The following is a 24,554-nucleotide window of genomic DNA, read 5'->3' on the forward strand; positions in this document are numbered from 1 at the left end:
ACCACCACCCGATACCACCCCACCAGCCAAAATATATATTGATACACACTGTACTTACTCCATTGTGGCTGCTGTGATGCCCTCAAGTGCCCATCTAGCTCAGGGTAGGCCACTGCCAGTATGTGGGTCATCAGGGGGTCAGGGTCCGACAGGCACCCCTTCCTCATCAGGAGGCCATCCCCAGCTGGGCCTCCACGGTCTTCCATGGCCAGGGTCTCAAGTCCTCCCACAATTTCCGACAGTGGGTGCACCGCCTGCAATAGTCCCCCAGGGTCCACACGTCATTGTCGATGGAACGCCATAATCCCTTCTTTTGATAGGCGCTGACCTGCAGAGGCAATGCAGACAGGAGAACACCATTAAACAAGCAGTCCAGCCTGTCACACAAATGGCCTACCATACAGTTTCCATCACCATTGGCACATACATAGGCCAGCGCACAACATGTACTCTGCCTACAGACAATAACCCCAACCCCCCACACACCCTTACACTATGCTTCACACACATCACCATGCATCCTGGCCACATGCATTATGCACAGCAGCACACGCAGTGTAGGTCTACCCTGTTGAAAGTCAAGAAACAAGTGAGGATTGAGATAGAAAATGGCAGACACATCCGCGGCAGAGTACTCTGTCAGCGCCGGCGTATATCCCCATTGGCCACTGTACTCCATAGAGCCCCATATTGTCCAATGAGGAATTTCACAGCAGTGCAAGACCGCCTTCTGCCACGATGCCCAAAGTCAGCGGAGTTACCTCACATCCACCTGTCCCTACATACAGCACAGGCGGTCACCATTTCAGGGGGGGAAGAGGCATATCGACAATTGCTGCAGCACAGATTGGTTTGGCACATATTTCACCATTAACACTGTACCAATACATTAGTGCACCATATGAGCTGCTGTTGTGGTTTTGTTATTCAAAATGTGACATCCTACTCACTCTTGTGTCCCTTAGATACCTACTGCTGTGGATGAATAGGAGGTGGAGACATACCCTTGTGTACAAACCCCTGGTGGACTTGGCTACACTGGAGGACAGGCACATTATACTCACCTGTGAACTGGACAGGGCCACAATCACAGAGTTGTGTGCCCAGCTGGAGCCAGACCTGATCTCATCTATCCATTATCCAACTGAGATCCTCCCTCTTGTGCAAGTGCTATCAGTGCTCAATTTCTTGGCAACAGGTTCCTTCCAAGTGACAGTGGGCTTGGCAGCATGAATGTCACAGCCAATGTTCTCAATCGTGCTGGCAAGAGTCTTGTCTGCCCTGGTAAAACACATGTGTAGCTACATTGCTTTCCCCCAGGTGAAAGATTTGGCAACTGTGAAGGCTATATTCTATGCAATGGGACATATCCTCAATGTTATTGGGAAGATTGACGGAACACATTTTGGGTTTGTCCCCCCCACCAGAGCGAACAGGTCTACAGCAATTGTAAGAGTTTCCACTCTATGAATGTGTAGATGGTGTGCCTGGCAGACTAGTACATCTCCCACATCAATGCTAAGTATCCTGGTGTGCTGTTGCCTGCCTCATGATATTGGCCATGTCTTCCAGCACCCCTGCTACGGAGATCAGGGTAGTGTTAATGGCCTGCAGGTCCTCCCTGATCCCCTGATACTGTCCCTCCTGCAGCCGCCTGTTCTTCTGCACGTTGTCAAGGATCTGGCCCATCATATCCTGGGAATGTTGGTAGGCTCCCAGAATCTTGGAGAGTGCCTCCTGCAGGGTCGGTTCCATGGTCCTGTCCTCCCCCTGGCACACAGCAACCCGCACAGTGTCCCGGTTGACCTGTGTCTCTGTCCCCTGAATGGTGTGTCCACTGCCACTGACCCCAGGTCCCTGATTGTCTTGGAGGCAAGGTGTGGCCTGGGGTCCCTGTACAGGTGGGCACACTGCTGATTGACGTGTCCTGGTGACAGAGCTGTGGGTACGCTGGGTGGGTTATGTGGTGTTGGATCATGAGGGGAGAGGCTCTGTGGTGGACTGTGAGTGGGCATGGGTGACCGGCTGTCCAGGGGTCCCTGATGTGCCAGGTAGGTCATCCACATCCAGATGTCCAGAGTTACTGTCATCACAAGGGGCATCTTCTGTTGGGGGACTAGATAGACTTGCCACCTTCTCTCCACTGACATTGGCTGGGGTACCTGTGAGGATGTGAGTGATGTATTATGCTTCATGTGTATGACATTTGTGCATCTCTGGTTTCCCCTCTATCGTTGGTGTTGCCCTGCCACCTTTTGCTTGTGTATGGTGATGTATTGTGGGAATGTTAGTTTCCCTATGCTGTGCATGTTTTAGTGATGGATGTCCATGCGGGGCTGGGAGGGTTGTCCATGCATTGGTAAACCATGCAGGGATTGGCATTGTGGTTAGTCATATGTGTAGGTACAGTGTGTGGGATGGAGTGGAGTGATTAAAGTGAGGGTGATGGTGTGAGATGGCATGCAGGTATGGGGGTGATAAGTTGTACATATTGACTTACCAGTGTCCAGTCCTCTGGTTACTCATGCGAGACCCTCAGGATGCAGTATTGCCAGTACTTGCTCCTCCCATACTGTGAGCTGTGGGGAAGGAGGTGGGGGTCCACTGCCAGTCCTCTGTATGGCGAGCTGGTGCCTTGCTGCAATGGAATGTAACTTCCACCTTAGCTCGTTCCACCTCTTCCTGATGTTCTTGGGTGTTATCCCACAGCATTCACCCTGTCCATGATTCTCCACCATAGCTGCATCTTCCTTGCAATGGATATCTGTTGTACCTGTGCTCCAAACAGCTGTGGCTCTACCCTGACAATTTCCTCCACCATGACCCTTAACTCTTCCTCAGTGAAATGGGGGTGCCTTTGTGCTGCCATGGATGTTGGGTGGTGTGTGTTGGTGAGAGTGTGTTAAGTAATGTGGTGTGGTGTTTAATTTAGGGTGCGTGAGGATTGTATGGGTGTAAGTGGTGTGTGTCTAGTTGTCACAGTGGTCTTGGTGTCAGTCTCATGGCAATGATTTGTATTCGTAAAGGGTTGTGGGTAATGTGGGTGTGTGTTTTATAGTGGTGTGGGTGTGTGGGTATGGAGTGTGTATGGGTGTCAGGTGTGTTTTTTTAGTATTGGCTAATGTGGTGTTTTGTATGTGTCCATTCTGAGCACAGCAGTATGTACCGGCAATCGTTTACCACCACTGAATGTCCGCTGTGGTGATTCGTGGGTCATAATGTGGTGGGCGTTGTTTTGTTGGCGTAACTGTATGGGATTTGGGGCCGCCACTTTATCACTGACCTTTGGGCCAGCGGATTTGTGTATGTGGCTGTATTCTGTCAGATTGGTGTGTGTGTGTGTCATAATATGGTGAACGGATATTCTCTACTGCAGCGGTATGTTGGTGGCCGTCAGCGTGGCGGTAGGCGGCATTTACTGCCAATGTCATAATGAGGGGCATAGTAATGAAAATTGGTATACATCAAAAAAACATTGAAATTCACTGAAAAAAACAAAGGTTGCAGGGATGTTATAGTTAGGAAATATAATTTTTAAAAAAAACATAGAAATTCACTGAAAAAAACAAAGGTTACAGGGCTGTTATGCTCACATTTTAAACATACAAAACCTGAGAAATGTGTCAGTTATAGTTATCTGAATAACTATAACTTGTGCATTAACCTCTTAGCTGCTGGGCCTTCCCCCCCCCCCCGTGCTGAGCCCTTTTTTGGATATTTGGGGTAGTTTGCGCTTAGGCCTTCATAACTTTTTATTCACATAGGCTATCCACGCCAAATTTGCGTCCCTTTTCCAACATCCTAGGGATTCTAAAGGTACCCAGAGTTTCTGGGTTTTCTGCTGAAGGAGATCAAGAAATTAGCCAAAATACACCTAAATATATTTATTTTTTTTAAAAAGGGAAAAAAGGGCTGCCAAAGAAGGCTCATGGTTTTTTCCCTGAAAATGGCAAAAACAAGGGCCCATATTTATACTTTTTGACGCTAAACTGCGCTAACGCAGTTTAGCGTCAAAAGATTTTGCGCCGTCTAACGCCATTCTGAAGCGCCATGCGGGCGCCATATTTATGGAATGGCGTTAGCCGGCGCAAGCGGACCGGCGCTGCCTGGTGTGCGTGGAAAAAAACCACGTAGACCAGGCAGCGCCGGCGTAGGGGGAAAATGGCGTTAGGGCGTCTTAAAATGGGGCAAGTCAGGTTACGTCGAAAAAATCGTCGTAACCCGACTTGCGCCATGTTTTTTCGACGCCCATCCCCCATCAACATGACTCCTATCATTGTAAAGATAGGAGTCATGCCCCCTTGCCCAATGGCCATGCCCAGGGGACTTCTGTCCCCTGGGCATGGTCATTGGGCATAGTGGCATGTAGGGGGGCACAAATCAGGCCCCCCTATGCCACAAAAAATAAAAATAAAAATACTTACCTGAACTTACCTTAATGTCCATGGGATGGGTCCCTCCGTCCTTGGGTGTCCTCCTGGGGTGGGCAAGGGTGGCAGGGGGGGTCCCTGGGGGCAGGGGAGGGCACTCTGGGCTCATTTTGAGCCCACTTGTCCCTTAACGCCATGCCTGACCCAGGCGTTAAAAAGCGGCGCAAAAGCGCCGTTTTTGGTCACGCCCACTCCCGGGCGTCATTTTTGCCCGGGAGTATAAATACCACGTAAAGGCCTGGGAGTCATTTTTTAAGACGGGAACGCCTCCCTTGCATATCATTAACGCAAGGAAGGGGTTCACGCTAAAAAATGACGCACTCTCCGGGCACTTTGGCGCCCGAAGCGTCTAACGCCATAGTATAAATATGGCGTTAGTTGGCGTTAGTTTAGCGTCGAATTTGCGTCGAAAAAAACGACGCTAATTCGGCGCAAACGGAGTATAAATATGCCCCAAAGGGTTTGCAGTGCTAAAATCACCATCTTCCCAACTTTCAGGAACAGGCAGAGTTGAATCAGAAAACCACATTTTTCAACACAATTTTGGCATTCTACTGGGACATACTTCATTTTTACTATTTTTGGTGCTTTCATCCTCCTTTCAGTTAGTGACAGGAATGGGTGTGAAACCAACACTGGATCCCAGAAAGCTAAGTATTTCTGAAAAGTAGACAAAATTCCTAATTCAGCAAGGGGACATTTGTATAGATCCTACAAGGTTTTCCTACAGAAAATAAAAGATGAAATAAAAAAGATATTGAAATTGAGCTGAAAAAAACTGCCATTTTTCTCCACGTTTTACTCTGTAACTTTTTCCTGCAGTGTCAGAGTTTTTAAAGCAATATAGCGTTATGTGTGCTGGACTCTTCTGGTTGCAGGGATATATAGGGCTTGAAGGTTCATCAAGATCCCTAGGTACCCAGAGCCAATAAATGAGCTGCACCCTGCAATGGGTTTTCATTCTATACCAGGTATACAGCAATTCATTAGCTGAAATATAAAGAGCGAAAAATAGGTATCAAGAAAACCTTTGTATTTCCAAAATGGGCATAAGATAAGGTTTTGAGCAGCAGTGGTTATTTGCCCACCTCTGAATTCCAGGGTGCCCATACTAGCATGTGAATTACAGGCCATTTCTCAAATAGACGTCTTTTTTACACACTGTCTTACTTTTGGAAGGAAACAATGTAGAGAAAGACAAGGGGCAATAACACTTGTTGTGCTATTCTGTGTTCCCCCAAGTGTCACGACAAAAACTGTACCTCACTTGCGTGGGTAGGCCTAATGCTCGCGCCAGGAAAGGCAACATGGACACATAACATTTTTACATTGAAATCTGAAGTGTTTTTTGCAAAGTGCCTAGCTTTTTCCTCACAGAAAGTTCCGGAATCTGAGAGGAGCCACAAATTTCCTTTCAAACCAGCATTCCCCCAAGCCTCCCGATAAAAATTATACCTCACTTGTGGGGGTAGGCCTAGTGCCCGAGACAGGAAATGCCCCAAAACACAACATGGACATGTCACAGTTTCACAAAGAAAACAGAGCTGTTTTTTGCAAAGTGCCTAGCTGTGGGTTTTGGCCTCTAGCTCAGCCGGCACCTAGGGAAACCTAGCAAACCTGCACAGTTTTGAAAACTAGAGACCTAGGGAAATCCAAGATGGGGGTACTTGTGGGGCTCTGATCAGGTTCTGTTGCCAAGAATCCTTTGCAAACCTCAAAATGTGGCCAAAAAACACTTTTTCGTCACATTTCGGTGACAGAAAGTTCTGGAATCTGAGAGGAGCCACAAATTTCCTTCCATCCAGCGTTCTCCCAAGTCTCCCATAAAAATAGTACCTCAGTTGTGGGGGTAGGCCTAGCGCCCGCGACAGGAAATACCCCAAAACTCAACGTGGACACATCACATTTTCACAAAGAAAACAGAGCTGTATTTTGCAAAGTGCCTACTGTGGATTTTGGCCTTTAGCTCAACTGGCACCTAGAGAAACCTACCAAACCTATGCATTTTTTTAAACTATACACCTAGGGAAATCCGGGATGGGGTGACTTCTGAGGCTCTGATCAGGTTCGGTTACCCAGAATCCTTTGCTAACCTCAATATTTGGGGAAAAAAACACTTTTTCCTCACATTTTGGTGATATAAAGTTCTGGAATCTGAGAGGAGCCACACATGTCCTTCCACCCAGCATTCCCCCAAGTCTCCCGATAAAAATGGTACCTCACTTGTGTGGGTAGGCCTAGTGCCCGCAACAGGAATAGATCACACAACGGTCAATGTTGGTACTTACATGAGGCAACTGTTGACCCTGGGGTGATCCATTCCTTACGCAGGCACTAGGTATAGGCACTCAAGTGGGGTAATGTTTTTATCAGGACAGGTGAGGAATGACTGGGTGGTCTGGGTGGTAGTAATTGTGTGGATAGCAGCATATTCCTGTAGTTTGTGTGACAGAAATGCAAGAAAAATAGAGAATTGATTCAACATTTCAGCTTTGCGGGGTATTCTCGGTTATAAAATTTTGGGGTATCCACACAAGTCACACCTCTGTGGACTCCCCTGGATGTCTAGTTTCCAGAAATGTTTGGGTTTAGTATGTTTCCCTATATGGCCGCCGAACCCAGGACCAAAAACACAGGTGCCTGCCTTACAAAACCAGTTTATTTTGTGATAGATAATTATGATGTCTCCACAATACAATTTGGGCAGTGGAATTTGGGGCTTGAGAAGGGACAACAGGACTGCCCTCATCACCTCTCTCACAATTTACTGGAAGGAGTTATCCAATGGGACTCCTCCAACTGAAAAATCACTCCCAGAGTCTGCGTCATTGTCTAGGATATGTCTTTTCAGATTTAATGGGTCGGATGGAATTAATGCTGCTTTCCACTTGCCACCGCTCTCTCTACATTGCACGTTATTGGGTGTTGTCAGAGCAGATTATGAGATAAGAAAATGTTAAAAGAATTTGTTTGATATAGTTGGTCTGTCCCATTAATATCAACTGTAAAAGAAGTGATATAGGGGTATTACTATTGCAGTTAGTATGGTTAGGGTTTTATTATTTGAATTATCCTTTACATCGCGTGGTTTTAGTTCACCGTTGGGCTTATAAGTGATAATATTTTATTATGATACAATAGTCTGGTATAACTTTACCTTCCGTCTTCGATATTTGACCCCATTATACGTCTATTTATACGGTTACATGGTTGTATAATTATGTATTTATATATTTATATATTTACATATATTTATTTATTTATATATGTGACAATTGTGTGTACTGGTACAGATCTCATTAGCTATTATAACCCAGATGTAATTTTTTATGAGGTTGTGATTCTAAGGTTTTCTTTTATCTGGTATCTGCTGTTTGTCTTATTTTTATGTCTATGAATGAATAGCATTTAGCAATGGTGGATTGGTGGTGAATATCACGTGACCAAGGCTGCAGTGTCAGCCGAAACGCGTTGTGCTTTGATTAAACTTGTTTTTCACTTTCCCTGAATCCTGAGCGTGCTAATTTTATTATTTTTTGTTTTTGTTGGATTTATAATTACCGGCTTGCTCGTGCCGGTCTTTGCACCACCTCTCTTGGGCCACATGAGTTTATTTCGAGCATTCGAAGTTTGTCATATATATATATAGATATATATATCTATATCTATACAGTATATATATATATATATATATCAAAACAAATCCCTTTCAGGGTTAGAGTGCCGCATAAATTATGCAAAAAAAGAGAATAGAGAACTCTGGGTAGTTCCCAAGTTTAGGTGGAGAGCAGCTCTAGTAAGGAGCACCCTGCAACACCAGCGACACTCTAGATTTGCTCACCTCAAATGTCTGTTTATCTAGCAAAGTTTTTAAGCATTGGATCAGCACAGTGCTATCCACGCCGAGCTAGATAGTGACAAAGTCTTTTGCCATTTGTACAGCAAAGTCTTTAAGCATGGGTTTGACACAGTGTCAACCTTGCCGAGCTGTAAAATGACAAAAGCCATTTACCACACCAGGCACAGTATTACAGCTTTGGACTGGTAAAATACCATCCAAGCCAACCTGGAATGAGTAAAAGCAACCCCTGACATGTGTTTCGCTCTCATTAGAGCTCATCAGAGAGGTTTAGCTTTGTCCAGACACAAGGGAGCACCCAGTATAAGTCAAAACAACTCCCTTTCAGGGTTAGAGTGCCGCATAAATTATGCAAAAAAAGAGAATAGAGAACTCTGGGTAGTTCCCAAGTTTAGGTGGAGAGCAGCTCTAGTAAGGAGCACCCTGCAACACCAGCGACACTCTAGATTTGCTCACCTCAAATGTCTGTTTATCTAGCAAAGTTTTTAAGCATTGGATCAGCACAGTGCTATCCAAGCCGAGCTAGATAGTGACAAAGTCTTTTGCCATTTGTACAGCAAAGTCTTTAAGCATGGGTTTGACACAGTGTCAACCTTGCCGAGCTGTAAAATGACAAAAGCCATTTACCACACCAGGCACAGTATTACAGCTTTGGACTGGTAAAATACCATCCAAGCCAACCTGGAATGAGTAAAAGCAACCCCGGACACGTGTTTCGCTCTCATTAGAGCTCATCAGAGAGGTTTAGCTTTGTCCAGACACAAGGGAGCACCCAGTATAAGTCAAAACAAATCCCTTTCAGGGTTAGAGTGCCGCATAAATTATGCAAAAAAAGAGAGCTTTTGTCATTTTACAGCTCGGCAAGGTTGACACTGTGTCAAACCCAGACATTTGAGGTGAGCAAATCTAGAGTGTCGCTGGTGTTGCTGGGTGCTCCTTACTAGAGCTGCTCTCCACCTAAACTTGGGAACTACCCAGAGTTCTCTATTCTCTTTTTTTGCATATATATATATATATATATATATTTGTATTTTTTTATGGTAGTTATAGGGTTTCCAAGTGAAATCCCTGGTGTCTAGTGGAGTTTCTTGGCTGCGATCGAGGGCCAGGAAACACGTTCAGGAAGGCCTCGTATGAAAGGGGAGAGTTTCCCCTTTCATACAAGGCCTTCCCGAACATGGGGAAGGCCGTTTAGGGCTGTTTTCCCCATGGGCGGCAGCTTCCTGCAACAGCAATGTGACGTCAGCACGCCTCGCGGTGCGCTGATGTCACAAAGGGGCGGGTGGGGGTCATGGGGAGACACAGAAGAGCTTCCCTGTCTCCCAGGGGTTTCAAAAAAAAGAAATTAAAATCCTCGGGTTCATCCCTGGTGTCAGCCCCTGGTAGTGACCTGCACCGGGGAGGTAGTGCAGGCGTCGGGCAGTGGCCGACGTCCGCACTTAACAGGTTAAGGTAACGTTAACTTGCACCCTCACCATGCACAGTTTGTTGTAAAAAAAATTACTGCAAATATCACAATGACATTGTCAATGATGTTATCAAAGATGTCATGAGTGAGATCATTTGTAGGTCATTAACAGTGCATGGCGAGGGTGCAAGTTGTGTTTACCTTAAGGCATGAGTTATAGTTACTTGAGATAACTATAACTTCTGAATATCTAAGATTGTGGACGTATAAAATGTAAGCCTAACTATAATGTCCCAGTAACCTTTGTAATTTTCAGTGACTTTCCATTTTTTAAATCTATTTTTCTGTACCATTCCTTTAATTGTTGTTTTTTAAGTGAAACTATTTATCTATATATGTGTGTGTGTGTGTGTGTATAAACTCACACCCTTGCCATGCACTGCTAATTACCCCAGATATTACAGCAATCATGACAAACTTCTATAACATAAACAAAGTGAATTAAAAAAAACGTACATGGCAGGGGCACAAGTTACCTTAGGCCATGAGTTATAAGCACACAAAATAAGTCAAACTGAAACTGCTGTACATCTCTGGTTTTGTGTTAAGAACCTAAATATAATGTCCCTGTAAACTATGTTTTTTTAAGTGAACATATATATAGATACACACACACACACACACACACACACACACACATATATATATATATATTATAATAATATATATATACAAATATATATATACATACATTAAAACAAATTATTGGCAGTCACCAGTGGGTAGTTACAGTTGGGGCCTAGTTTTCATAGGCAAAGCGAAAAGTGTTTTTGACCTGCCTATAACTTTGATGCCATTTGATGATCCTTCATGAAATTTAACCAAAAATAAGGGCCCTGCCTTGCCGTATTGTGTATGGTAAGTTTTGATGTGTTTCCCATTTTAATTCACATGGGGATTTTGAACACCACTACAACCAGAACGTCTGGACAGAATTACACCAAATGTGGCAAGAAAGTGAGCTCTTGGTGCAGAAAGCAACCTCTTAGTGATATGTGTAGTAGGTTTCAAGATAATAAGAGAAAACCAAATTTGTATATCTAGGGGATCAAACACTTTGTGAATCCAGCCAATCTTGTGCAGAGATCTGACTGGCTGCCAACAGGAAGTGTTTGTAGCCTTTTTGGGACTTGGCCTCAGCCAAAAAAACATGAAAAGTGGAGCAGGGTAGAAATACCCTGATCCCCCTGGCATTGTTGCCAAAAAATAATTTCTTTTGAAGTCACAAGTTTGTGATAATTTTTTTAACAAATATAAGCAGGGTTGCCCACACTTGTTTCTCCATCTGTCCCTAGGTGAGTCACATCCTGTGGGGACTTTTTCAAAAAATACAATGTGCAGGAGGTTGTATGACATTACCACACTTGGGCCCATATTTATACTTTTTTAGCGCCACATTTGCGTCATTTTTTGACACAAAAGCGGTGCAAACTTGTAAAATACAATTGCATTTTGTACGTTTGCACTGCATTTCCATCAAAAAGTGGTTCAAATGCGGTGCTAAAAAAGTATAAATATGGTCTCTGGTTTTACTTCATACTTCATACCACGCATACCCTTATTACAGTTTTACATTTGCATAGATTATAATTATACTTAGCATGCAAATGAATACCACACACCTCTCACCAGTCTGATCATTGCTTCAAATATTTAATAACATTAGGCAAATAGACGTGCTAACCAGTACCAGAGTTTCACCCAGAGATTAGTACTGTCACATACTGGACTTTGAAGTTTCCAAACAGAAAAATTTCAAAAAGTATTACTGGATCCAGTCCCAGTACTATATTATTTTTATGTATGTAGGAAAATAAATAGATAATCATTTTAAAATTGGTGTTGAATTAATTCTCCAGTTTTAAAAGATTATACCTGCGTATTAAGGCACATACTAAACCCCTGCAACCAGTCTCAGGTGTATATCTTTTTAATGCAACATACGTTACCACTAAATTAATAAAAATAGATTACATTTTTATATTTAAAATGACACCAAAATCATTAAAATCGGATAAGGGGAACCGGAGATATGAATGTTTAAAGAATGAATGTTTTCTAGCACATAGAAGCAAATAGCGCTCAAAGGGTTAAAAAAGGTCACACTGGAAAGGAACAAAGTCCAGAGTTCAGGCCACCCACGAGGCACACTGTAACACTTACTTTGAGAAGTGTTTCTTGATTCAGGAAAGTTGTCCACTGCACTAGCCAAGGATTCAGAGTCTATGGTTTGCCTCTTGGGTGTAGGACTACAACTCACACAATGCATCTCTTCAACTATGGAGTCACTCCAAACACCCCCAAACTTCGGGATCTTCTTCCAGAGGTCGTTTTTGTGTCTTTTTTGTGCCCTTGAAGTGTCCACACTTGATCCAAGGTTCCAGAAGCTCTGAGTTGCTCTTTGGGAGTTTTGACAACAATTCCCAGAAGGCACCTAGTAAGAATCCTCAAATGGCCACTGGATGCTGGTCAGCTGGGCTCTGCTTATAGGACTGGATGCAGGGGGCTCTGGGCAGCTCCTTTATACCTGAAGTCGGACTCAGCTTGGTTTGGCTCAGCGGAGCATGGCGTGCGGCGGGCAGCTAGTGGAAGCCGAAACTGAGCCATGGGTCCGCAGAGCCGGAGTCGGTAATCACAGCGGTACAGACTCCACCTTGACCAGACTGGTCCCGCCGTAAGTGTTACAGCCCTCCTGCATTGACGGGCGGCGCGGCGGAGATGTACTGATACGCTGCAGAGCAGAGTTGCAGGGAGGAGACGCAGGCTCCCCCACTCGCGCTGGCGCTGAGCGACAGGAGGTAAAGCGAGCAGGATTGAACTGAGGTCGCTCGGTGGCTGCATCAGTAAGGAGGTGTGTGGCATTGCCGCAGCCAGGGAGAGGACGTCATGAGGCCAAGAAGCCGGCGGTGAGGTGAAGCAGGCAGCGAGGCAGAGAAGTAGAGAGGCATTGAGGGTGAGCCTAGGTGAGATTGCTGATTCAGTCTACCCTCACCCCCGTCCTAGAGACCCAGCCTCTACCTCAGCTCTAATTTTCAGAGCAAATAGCACAGGATCTTGTGCTAAAAGCCTTGAACCTTGAACTTCGGACTTTCTGTTTCTTTTCTGTTTCTGGTCTTTGGATTCAAGTGGGCTCAAGTGGATTTCAAGTGGGCCTGGAGGCCCTAGCGAGCATGGATACTGTCATTGCGACCACAGCCATAGTTTAAGCCATAGCCACTGCAGCGGTCTGTTTTTCTTGGATTAGGTCCTGGAATTAGGAGCAGGGTGTAGAGTGTAAAAGTGCGCAATTTAGGTGCAATTCAGGTGCAGTTTACCATCAGCGCGGAAGTGGCCGGCGCGAGGCTGGTGCGGCTTGTGCTTAGGGGTAATCTGCCAGCCATCTTCTTAATTCACTTTTTTTGTCTTATCCTTCCACTACTTCCACTCCTTGCCGCCATCGAGTGCCATCGAAGTAAGAGAAGACGCAGCAGGAGGGTGGAATCCTGTGGCAGGTTTATTCTGAGCCCCTTTTGAATATGTAGAAAAACCCTGAAAATTGTGTATATTGCATACTGTGGCATACTGTGGCATACGTTGGACAGTGTGGTCAGCTTTAGTTGATCAGTGGATTTGGGTGAGCAGTTTGTGAGGAGCACAGGCCCTCAACCTTAGTTGGAGAGCACTGAGAAAACTTTGGAGTATAAAAGGAACCTAGTACCAGTAGTAGTTTGTGGTTAGTCCCTGGTGGTGGTGTGGAAACAGCTGGTACTAGGCCAGGCCAATGCGGCTTGCCCCCTCCGGTGCCTGATTAAGAAGTAAAGGAACTCCTACAGTGAAGTCCCTGCAGTGTGGAGTGTCTTGATCTACTGTCGAAATCCACCTACTACTACGATCAAGAATAATACTAGGTGTATACCTGGAATAAAGTATATAGTGTACAGTGCACAGTACACAGTATTGCGGTAACCAAAGCTCGAGTGTGTGGCATCAAAAAGAGTCCTAAGATAAGCTCAAAATCAAGGGAGACTTTGGGGACACACCAGCCTTCAGGGGTATTGCATGGAAATCATGATGAAGGTGAAGGAGGAAATGTACCTCAGTTGTTGGACCTGAAGGACTCCCTTAAAGACAATGGGGACAGTGGCGGAAACCCTCAGGGACCCCTCTGGGGGTTTCAATTAGAGAGTTTGTTGGGAAATATTTCAAAAAGACTCATAGCATATCACAGGAGTCAGAGGGTAACAACATGTTTGATTCTAACCAGAGTGAAATAGGCTGACCCATGAGGAACAACTCTCAAGCCTCAGACTCATCGCAGATAGAGGATTTGTTTTTAGGGGAGGGGCTTGAGGAAGTGGGTGGGTGTAAGGCCTCACTGGAACCTAGGAAATCTTCATCCCCATGCCCCCCTCCACAAGCTAGGGGTAGTATAAGATCAGAAGTGGGTTTCCCGCCCTGCCCTGGCTCTGAGAGAATGGAATGGAGGGAGGGATTTATAGGAGGTTTGGGGGGGGGGGCCGTCAGAGAGGAGAGCGAAATGGATGATCTATTGCCATCTTCCCCACTGGGCAGGCAGTCTGCTCTTGCGTTAGACACTACTGCAGTATCCGCTGAGTCATTACTAGGTGTAATGTTCCTAATGCAAACAACCCTGCAAGCAATTTTCGAAGTACTGACAGCAAATAATAGTTTGGGGAAAGTTCACAAAAATCAATTACAAGGGATACCTGAAGAGTTGAAATGTATTAATAGCAGTATGCCAGCTCTAGTGCGGCCCATATCAGAAAAAAGGGATCAAGAAACAGCTACCCTCGACATCCCCGAACAAAATAAAGATGGAGGGGAAACAGCCATATTACAGATACTACATAAACCATCAGTATATGTTTCCAAACAACCAATGTTGGTGATAAAAAGGAATCATAGATGGGGGATAAAGGGATATGGTCTGCGTAGTCTCCCCTACCAACCGAAATATAGGAAGCAAAGTAATCAAAGTAACATTGGGAGCAAAACATCAGAAAGGGGAGAGGGAAAGATAGCGCAGGCAGCTCAGGACAATATCTTAAAAATAGGCCGTGACCGAGGGTGGGAGGTAATAAACGGAGAGCAAGGGGCTATGTCGCAAAATGTATCTAGTATACCACATAGATAAGTCAGTTAGCGAGGGAAAAGAAAGAAGGGCAGGCAAAGAGGAGAAGTGGAAATGGAAGTAGTAGAAGAAATAGAAGAAAGAAAAGAAACTAGTGGTTTGGAGGGAGAGAATAATAGTAAGAGATCAGTGAGAAGTAGGGGATGAAGAGAATTAGTAAACCCAATTTGTCCAATGAAGAGCGGGGTCTCTTTCTCACCTAATGATTATGAGAACAAGTAGGAGCGAGAAAGCCCTAGTGGGAGTAAAGGGAGTAAAGGTAGGTGGATTTATTTGAAGTCTTACGGAAGAGAGATTGGGAGGAAACGGCAAAGGAAGTTAAAACCCTTGAATCGTACCCGCCTTTTAGAAGTTATGGCTTTGTGCCCAAGCTTATGTGAGATTGGGCCAGATGATATAAAGCAAATAGGATTTATATTAAGCCCGGAGGGGGAAGACGTGACTAAAGAACTCTTTTATTCTGACTGCATTAGACAATTAGTACTACAAGCAGAGGTAGAGCTAATGAAGGAGGGTATAAGTTTAGTGCAGGGAAATGTGAAAGAGGATGGACACAAGTTAGGCTAGCCCTCAGGTGCCATGCAGGATTATTCCCAAATCAAGTGCAGTGTAATCTGTTATATAATAAAAATCGCAGAAGGTGAGTGGACTGAAGCAATGGTAGTTTAAGTGTAACCGTAGCCCCCGAGTATAACAACTCACAGTGAACGAATTATCTTAAGTCCATTGTAGACCCCTGTGATAAGTATAATAGGGGAGACTTAGGTGATGTGGACTAGGAATCAAGCCCCGCGCACAACCATTTGATTTTATCCTGGAACTTGGGAGGTTACAATAAACATTTATAACTAGAGCATTTTAAAGGAGAGTTTGAAGAATATGATGTAATGTGCTTCCAGGAAACTTGGCTGTGCGACGAACCTGAACCAGTAGATGGTTTCATGAGGCTTTTCAGAGGAGCAACACGGCAAGGGTTAGGATACACATCAGGGGGCCTAATAACGCTACCCTCTACTAGAATAGCGAATAAGATCACAGAAATAAACACTAAATGTCGCTGGCTATTGGCAGGCCTGGTAGATCTCTACAATGAAATTGAAGGTGTTAAACAGGTTTTGATAATCAATGTTTATATACAACCGGGGAACATATTTGATTATAATACCCAGCGGGGTCTGTTTGAGGAAGATCTGGAACTACTATGTACTGGTAAAGCAAGATACTTGACTTTAATGTTGGGAGATTTTAATCATAAACTTAATCTTAACAGCAGTGACAATTTATATAAGGAGTTATTGGTAGCTGCACAAATCCCTAGTAGCATCTTTCCCAATGTAGAAATTTCTGCCTGTGACTTGCCCTTAGTAAGAACTTTGGGATCCCTAGGCATGTTTTGTCTAAATGGGCGTATGAAGATGGATTGTCCGGCAAATAGACTTTTCGAATAGGTAATCAGGAATGCCCCATTGATTATGCTTTTGTACACCTGGTTCTGTGCTAGACTTTGAAGTTGAGCATATAGAGGGCAGTGATCACTGGCCACTCCGTTTAGCAATATGATCAGCTGGTAAAACCCCAAAAGAAAGAGAAAAGGCACTGATAGTGCTAGTTGAGTATCCCCGTAGGATAATGACTCAACTTACAGAAAGTAGTCTAGAAGTACTTAATAATCTGATAGTAAACTACCCAATCCTTAGTATGGAAGAAGACCCAAAAGATATATTCAAAGGCTATAATAAGGGCATTGTGTTAATGGTTAACTGCTTAAAACCTAAATTAAAAGTATTGCAAGAGGGAAAGTTAAAGGGTGAACCATATAAGTTAAATAATAGCAAAATATGGTTTAATTGGGAATGTAGGCGGAAAAAGCAAATGATGCGAAGCCTAGAAAGGGAATATAAGCTAAGACCTCCCGCTGTTACGGAAGAGATGCTTCGTCAAGCAAAACAGGGCTATAAAATAATGATAAGACCGAAGAAACAAGAATATGTCAATAAAATCTGGGACACAATGATTGAGGTGATAAGAACACAGAATTTCAGGGGCTTTTGGCAGCTGGTAAGGGAGGGGAAATATGTAGGAACTATGCGGTGTCTGGTTGGAGAAGAAGACTGGTATAAATATTTGTCCTCAATATATAAAGGTACCGATGATGAAGAAGGTCATGGTATCACTAGGAAGCTTGGCGAGAATATGAGATTAGCTTTCGCCCCACAAAAATAAAATAAACTATTGCAGCATTAAAATTAACTAAAGCGGCAGGCCCAGATAATCTCCCAGCAATAATAATGAAAAAGAATATTGATTGGTGGACCATATTTTTCCATGTTACATTTTGTCAAGTTTTGGATCATGGCTGTTTTCCAGAGAATTGAAAGGGTAACATGATCAGACCGATTTATAAAAAGGAGGATCCAACTCAACCAAAATGTTATCTGCTGATAACCCTATTAGATGTAGGTGAAAAGGTATTTACAAAGATATTGCTGTGGCTAATCAAAGAATGGGCAGATGATAATGATTTGATACCAGTAGAACAAGGTGACTTTAAAGAAGGGCATTCAACAATTGACCACTGCTTTAGTCTGTGGGCATTAGCAAAAAAAGCAGTGGAAATGCGAGGCAGCCTATTTTGCTGCTTCATTCATTTTCGTGCCACATTTGACTTGGTAGATAGGAAATGACTATGGGATATGCTAATACAGTTAGGGACTGATTTGGATTTATTATTTCTCCTTCAGGGTCTGCATTTACAAAATTGGGCCCAAGTAATTTTAGACACGAGTGGCTCCCTTTCAAAAAGGATCCCTATAAAGAACGGTCTTCACCAACGTTGCGTGTTGGCCCCAATATTATTCTCATTATTTCTGTTAGATCTGCCAGGGTTGTTATGGGAGGTCAAAGGCTTAAGCCCAAAAATGGATGGTGTGTATTTTTCCTGCTTATTATATGCTGATGATCTAGTGATAATGGAGATGACTGAGTTAGGGCTACAAAGGAAATTGGAGGTGTTTTATTCCTACTGTCAAAAGACAAAAATGGTAGTAAATATGGAGAAAACGAAAATAATGTTTATAGGGAAAGAGAAAAGTGCATTTACTTACCTTCTAGGAGAAGAAAAAACAGAGAAGGTAAAAGAATATAAATATTTAGGTATATGGTTTGACTCGCATTTGAGATGGAAAGTCCATACTGAAGCCCTAAAAAAATAAAGCTCTATCATCAAGTTGGGGATTAAAACAATGTAATTATAAATATGGGAGTCCCTCCTTCTAGACGGTTATTTCTGCCTTTAATGCTATGGTACGTCCCCAGTTTCAATATGGAGTGGAAGTTTTAACATTTTCTGGGAAATTAAATTGGGAGACAGAAGAAAGCAATTGTGTAAAGCATATGCTTTCACTGCCCCCTTCAAGTATGTTACAAGCTATAAGAGCAGAATGTCAAATGACGCAATGGACTTACCAGGGACTACAAGCAACACAGAAGTTCTGGTTCAGTATAAGAGATGAAGGGAATTGTAATATTGCGAGATTGTGTAAAAAAGAAATAACAATAAGGGAGTTACATTGGGTGCTACAAGTGAGAGGACGGTTATAAAAGATCTGTGTCCTCTTAGGTTTACCTGGCAACGAGTGGTGTGGTGCACAAATTCCGAAACCCATTCTACGAAGAAAGTGAAGGGAAGAGCAAGAGAATTAGACCTGAAGTACTTAGAGAGTAAAATATCTACTCAGGCAATGGTTATCGGATGGAGGAATCCGGAAAATGTTCCCTATATAGAGGCTCTACCTAACCCAAAATTAAGAAACTCAGTGTTACAGTTCCGAATTAGGCTGAACCCAGGCTACAGAGATCCCAAAGTAAAAGCATTCCTTGAGGATACCCAGGGTCTATGTACATGTTGCTTACAAGAGAAATATACTTTGCGACACCTACTTTTGGATTGTCACTGTTTTTTAGAAGTGTGTAAACGTTTTTAAAACCAATTTTTAAGGAATATAATATAATTAATCTGGACCAATCGCTTAGGTTACTCATTGATATGAGATTTTTTTATGTAACCTGTGCATTGGGCCTATTTTTAAATAGCGTAAGAGGTGTTTTAATTGGACTTATAGGGTCCGGTGTGATGTAGGAAGTAAAGAGGAATGAAGAGTTTTAAATACTATAATTGATTACTCTAAAACTATATTAGTTGATGATATTTTAGAAAATTGTGCCACGTTATAACGAGACAAGAATTCAAATGTAGAGCACTTTATATGGGAAATTGGAGGGACTTTATATTGGAAATTGCATTTTAGGAGATTGTAAGGACTTGAGTCCAATTAGAACTGTATGTGGGATAAATCCGGTTGGCACGTTGCACTTTATGAAACTGTAAGAATTTGACCCTTGTAGGAAGCAAAGAGGAATGAAGAGTTTTTCATTATAGTTGATTATTTTAAAATTATATTGGTCGATGGTATTCTAGATAATTTTGCCACGCTTTAATGATACATGATAAAATGATGAGCACTTTATATCAGAAACTGCACTTTATGAGATTGTAAGGACCTGAATTTAGTCAGAATTGTCTGTGGGATAATCTGGTTGGCACATTGCACTTTATGAAACTATAAGAATCTGAACCTTAAATTAATGAGCTATGTAAGTAGAGCTGGTTATCAAGATTTAGAATGATTTAAGAATTTTTGTATATGAATGTGAATGTAGTATGTAATAGATTTTTTTTTTGTTTCATGAATTTGTTCATTTTATTGGTTTTATACTTTTAAGGCTTATGCCAAATAAAATAATTTGAATTGAAACCTGCAGCAAACAAGAAGCCCCTTCTTCAAGCGATATAAGACAGGCAAGGTCATTTTACTGGTGAAGCCCAAGTGTGCAGCTGGTGCAGTACTTCAGAGTGCAGTGTCCAGGTGCAGGTCAGGGGTCTAGTAGGGCAGTCCTTCTTCTTTATTGTCTTTCTCTTTGTAGGGATTTGAGGTCTGGGTGCAGCTGTGCCACATTTATCCTTGCCAATGGGGTGGAAAGCAAGGGGGTTCTAGTTGTCAAATCACACGCAGGCACCTTCCCCCTTTGATGACCACTTCCTGGGAATTGTGGCAAAAATTTATCCGAGGGAGCAACATTTTTCAAAAATCTGTCATGGCTGAAAGTGATATGTGGAGGTTAGATTTAGCTGAGCACACCCACTGGTGTGGATACAATTCTAAACACACCCTTCTCCTGCCCTCTCCCAATCTAATCAAGAGGACACCTGACTGTCTGGGGTGGCAGGATGTGAGGGAGGTCCTGAGCTGCTCCAAATGTCCTTCCCTGCCTGTAAAGACTAGTTTGGCTGCTCTACCTCCACCCTGTTTGACCATCTACTGAGGCAAATCTCCTTCCCCAGGCACATCTCTTTGTGATCAGCCTAGGCCACTTCACACCTCATCAAGGCAGCCTGGCCAGGCTGCCAGACGATGGCCAATCAGAGAAGGGCACTACAGGAATGACGTTAGTATCTTTTCAGGTAGAGTTTAAAACACTTTACCTGAAATAGTTATATCAAATCCAACAATTGTAAATTGTGGGATTTTTTATAAAAAATAGTTTGATACCAAGCATGAGGTCTCTGACATTTAAGGGAACGTTTTTATTTAAAATAAAGTATCTGCTTGTTAGCCTATGGAGGCCATTCACCACAGCCTAGGGGCATTTAGGGCACAACTTAGGGGTGACATATGTAAAAATAAGGTAGTTTAAGACTTTGAAAGTACTTTAAATTCCAAAGTTGAGTTTGCATGTAACTTTAATTTAAAAGCAGCCAGCAAGGCAGGTCTGTCTTTAAAATTATACTGGGCACCTAGAAATTCACCTATGGGTGCACCACCTATGCTGGGGTCCCTAAACTTACATGTCCCACCATATACGAGTGACTTATAGGTAGGTTGATTTAGCCAATTATAATTAGCTTAATTTGCCTACTAATTTTATAAAGAGCACAGGCCATGGAACTGGTTAGCAGGACCCAGGGCACCATCGAAGTCAGGAAAACACCATCAAAGAGTGAAACATGAGGGCAAAAAGTTAGGTGGCCTCTGCAATCAGTCCTGTTTTCTCACACTAGCATAGGTTTCGTACAGGAAGGGTACCCTTTCTGTACAAAATAATATGCCTAGACAAGTTTAAAAGCTGTTCCTGCTTTGTAGGTGTGTTGTACAGTGTAGCACACATGCAAAGTCATAAAAGCACCTAGAAATAAAAAAAATGTCTCAGTTTAATGTCTGCTTTCAAATGTTGTTAATTTTGGCGCCATACCCTGTCTCCTAATGTGAGCAGATAGGGTTTAGTGTCAAAAACACAGGTGGTTGCAAGGGAATGCCCATGTAATGCCCCACGAATGCAGAGTAATGCAAAGCACTGTTTCACTCTTCTTTGCATTACTTTTCTATACAAACCAATGCAAATACCAATTTGTGTTGGTTTGTTAATCCCTAAAAAAGGGTTAGCATTGGTTTAGCATTAAAAAGTAACCCAACTCTAAACCTTCGTGAATCTGGCCTTGGATGTGTTCCTGAGCTCCGCGTCTGCTCCCCTCTCAGCACACCTTCCTATTTCCAGCTGCCAACAGAGGAAAGTGGCCTTTTTTAGTTTACCTCAACAGATGCCGGATTGTGTGGCAAAAACTTCCATTGTAGCAACATGTGGAGAAACTGTAATTACGGTATAAAAAAGCACAGTGTTTGTAGTTTGTAGTGGTTAGTAGATTTACAAAACTGTCACCCAGCGCAGCACAGCAGCGCAAAATACTGCACTGCTTTGGGTGACAGGGAGGGCGCAGGAGACCCCATATCTACAGACATATGGCTCTCTCCTTCCCACTCCCCAGCGCTGGCACTGATTTTAGCTGCTGTGTGCATTACACACATCTTTGCACCATAGTGCATGGGTGTGTGTGAGTCTAGCATAGGTTTGGTACAGGAAAGGTACTCTTCCAGCACAAAATACTATGCTTAGACTCACTTTCAAACTTTTCCCATGTTGTATCAGTGCCCCACAGTACAGCAAGCCGGTCAAGTCAGAAAAGAAAGTAGAAATTAAAGCATTTCTCCTTTTAACGCCTGCTTTCAGGAGGTGTTAACTTTTGGTGCAAAACCCTGTCTACTATTGTTTGTTGATAGTTTTACATCAAGAGGCATGGGTGATTGGACGGGTAGAACTCGTCTAATGCCCACATGATAGTAAGTAATGGAAAGCAGTGCTTTGCATTGCGATGCGTTACTTTTAGGGTACTTCTCAGTGTAAAACAAGCTTTACACTGGAAAGTAAAATAATAAAAAACATTTCGTTCTGGGTAGCCTCACTTTTGTGATGCTAACCCAATGAAAAATAGTTGTAAATCTCCCCCTTAGTGTTAAAGGCTGATTCCCAGTACCAATGCAGTTCTGTGATTTATGCGCCTACTAACCAAGTGGCATATTTACAAGCCCCTAATGCCACCTTGTGCAGCCGTAGCATCATTTTTTGATAGTAAGGTGGTGTTAAAAAGGCCTTTCTCCCACTTATTTACAAAGTGGTGCAATGCTTGCATTGCGTCACTTTGGAAACTCTTGTGCCGTATTATGCTTGCGCCAGGCATAATGTATGCCAGGGGGGCGCTCCAATGTAGGGAGGCCTGAAAAAGTGGGGCAGGGTTGTAAATATGCCCCCAAGTGTGGTATCACGAACAGCTGGGCGTGCTTAGCTCAGAGTTGCACGCTTTATTTTTTGTTTGTTTTTCAGTTGTTGAAAGATAAAATCTAGAGCTCAAAAGTTCTCCAAATTAATGCATGAGCTTTAGAGAGCACATGTCAGAAACAGACAGACACGTTACATGCATGGCATGTAAGCAAGATAATTTTGGCACAAACGAGGGCCTGGACCCCTTCTCAGTCTACGGTTTGCATCTCAAAGCATTTTGGTCAATGGCTTCTGCCTTTAGTAACGTAGATGGGTTAAGTACGTTGTTTTATCATGTAGTAAACATGCTATGAAGTTGTTTCGATCGGAGAATGTAAAATATTCAAGACATGTTTCAATCCACATGTTGAGTTGATAACTTGCACTAACTGACGTAAAATGCGTCATCAGCAACAGAGGGCTGGCCGGTTACCACAGAAACGCAGAGTGCGCGTGGAGATGGAGGTCCAGGTACTTTGTTGAGTGGGGGCCGTGGAGCTCCCAGCCACCGCCCGCACCACGTGGGCTCCGGGGGCCTTTGTTATGCCACTGGCAGTACATAGTTAATTTCCTCTTCTCTGTTTTGTGATAGAGATGCTGTCTCATTTCTTTCCTTTTTTACATCAGTCCCCTGTCCCCACAGTATTTTAAGATCTCCTGAAAATACTCCGAGAAGGACTACTTGTTCTTTGAAATATACCTCCGCGTCATTGAATAGGACCTATTTCCCCGCACACACCGGGCCAAGAGCTTTTGATTGTGGTTTATTATCTGATACAGGAAGGAGTTACTGAAGATAACATCGTCCCTAGTGGTTTGGCTGTGTGCCGCATTAACACAACTCTTCGGAGGCTTCACATTATCTTCTCACTGAAGCGGTCTATCCTGGCCATAATGAACGCATGACAGTTTCACCAGTCAACGTCACGCAACGTTCCCATACATTTGCCTCATCTAACCATAACTGTGCGTGAAGGACATGTGCGGGTAGTACAGTGGCCAAGTAATTCAAAGCTGTGGGGTAAGGACACAGTGAGCATAACTTTGAGGTTAACCTTTTTCTTAAGCTTTTATTATTATGAAATACGTTCGGTCAGTTGTAAAGTTTCATATTTAGGCATATCTTTCTTTTGATCTCGAATACTTACCATATATGTCGAGATAACATTAATGAAAGCTACGTGGCCAGCAGAATCACAAGCTACGATCAAACATCACCCCCTCCAAAGGAGAAGCGAAGGTCACCAGCGGATCTACGTCTGAAATCAGAGAAGGGGGGACCCGCGGCTCCAGAGGAAAAGCGAAACACGTGTCCAGCGTTCAACCAAAGCAGAGCGCGGGAGGGAGACGCACGACTGCCAACACCCCTCTCTGGCGCTCTTATTGTAAGCAGGAGATGCTCCCCTAGGGCCCGGCTTCAAAGCAGTTGACGGCAGAGAATGCAGGTGTGAATCATTAAAGGTTTGTTTATTGGAAACCATTCTCCCTTCGGCCCAAAAGGCCTCTGAATTGCAGCCAGCCTTGGCCAACCATCTTTTAATGTTGATGGCTGAGCAGGATCAAAAAATACTCTTGCGTTTCTTGAGTAACATCTGTTGATTGTTATAAACGCCTTTCTGGTTTTCTGGAGCACGGGTCTGGGTCTCCTCAATGTTGTTGAACCAACCACTGCAAACCTTTAGACCAGCAGGCGCCCTGCAGGGTGATTCACGAGACTGGAAACCACCTCGGCTGCTGTAGATTCTCAGCAGTCTTGGATGGGCTTGTTCCGCGGGAGCAGTAGTCGTTTGTAGTATTTTATTGAGAAGAGAACCTGCTAGGGGTAGCTCTTGAAAGAGAATCTCGAGCAGGGCTCCCCAGAATAGCTGCATTCTATATCTTTTAACGAAAGAAATAGGAAACTTCACCTTCAATTTGTAAAAGGTCAGACTTGCACTCGAAGGGATCTGTCTGTTC

The sequence above is a fragment of the Pleurodeles waltl genome, chromosome 7 (assembly GCF_031143425.1).
Source record: "Pleurodeles waltl isolate 20211129_DDA chromosome 7, aPleWal1.hap1.20221129, whole genome shotgun sequence".
NCBI classification, from domain to species: domain Eukaryota; kingdom Metazoa; phylum Chordata; class Amphibia; order Caudata; family Salamandridae; genus Pleurodeles; species Pleurodeles waltl.